The sequence below is a fragment of the Penaeus monodon genome, unplaced genomic scaffold, assembly GCF_015228065.2.
Source record: "Penaeus monodon isolate SGIC_2016 unplaced genomic scaffold, NSTDA_Pmon_1 PmonScaffold_3271, whole genome shotgun sequence".
NCBI lineage: Eukaryota > Metazoa > Arthropoda > Malacostraca > Decapoda > Penaeidae > Penaeus > Penaeus monodon.
The window spans coordinates 1-1,119 of NW_023657979.1; the positions used below are offsets into that span (position 1 = coordinate 1).

At 42.9% G+C, this 1,119-nt stretch overlaps 1 pseudogene; it reads left to right on the forward strand.

The window, feature by feature from the left end:
- The first annotated feature begins 43 nt into the window (after nucleotides 1–43).
- LOC119570593 lies at nucleotides 44–902 on the forward strand (annotated as a pseudogene).
- Nucleotides 903–1,119: the final 217 nt, after the last annotated feature.

Sequence of the window (1,119 nt, forward strand, 5' to 3'; positions counted from 1 at the left end):
TTATAGGACTTTATTCACCTTTTGGTGCATTAGTTGGGTTTCCTGATATTTGGTACTTAATAATGTAATGGAATTCCAGAGTTTGAAGTCCCGTGGTTATGTAGAGCAGAACTTCGCTTGGCGCCACTACTACTGGAGGCTTACCAATGAAGGTATCCAGTACCTGCGAGAGTATCTCCACCTTCCTTCTGAGGTAAGGATGTTATTTGATATGGCAAGTGCAATTAGCCGGCCAAGTTGTGCGCTGAAAGTTTATAATTTGTTTGGCCAAGACTGTGGCTTTGAAGAGCTCTCTCATAAGTATGCACAATTTTAGCCTTGTTCATGGAAAATTTTCTGTAGCTTAAATGGTTGTACAGGAATTTCTTTGAGTGGCTGACTGCATGGCAGCTGGTGTGAAGTCCATTGTTATTCATGAAGTGCTTAGTTCAGTGAGTAGTAGTTTGACAGGAACACTGGAAATCTTGGTATATTTTGATTTAATAAATCTACATTTCTTTAATAGATTGTGCCAGCGACACTTAAGAAGCCAACAAGACCTGAGGTAGGCCTAGGCCCATTCACCCTCGTCCTGAGGGTCCACGTAGTGAAGGTTCCAGGGAAGCATACAGGAGAGCTCCCCCAGGTGCCGACAAGACTGGTGATGCTGGTGCAGGATCTGCTTCCATGGAATTCGTAAGTATAGTATTAAATGTTAGTTTATAGATTTTCTTCCTAATTACTAAAGGAGTGTAGTTGCACATGTACAATAAATTGTTTCTAGGAATAATAGCTTTGCAATTTAATGTTTTTTCCCCACCATATACCAAATGTTGATGGATTATTTATTTATTTTCAGCGTGCTGGTTTTGGCCGTGGCAAGAAACCTCAGTAAAATGTAAAGAAATAAAGAGAGATCGACACTGGCTTTTTATTGTTGTTTTTCCTTCCTTAACCTTTTAATGACGGGCATAAGAACTCGCTGAAATCAATTAAAATCTAGTGATATGTGGCAAGGGCCCGACAGTGGGCGCGGGAGTCCGCTGCCTTAAGCCGAACGTCCCGCTCCACTCGCTCTGGCGCTCGCTCTGGCGCGTCGCTGCGCGTACAAGTTTGCCCGTCCGTGAGACCCGTTTTCTA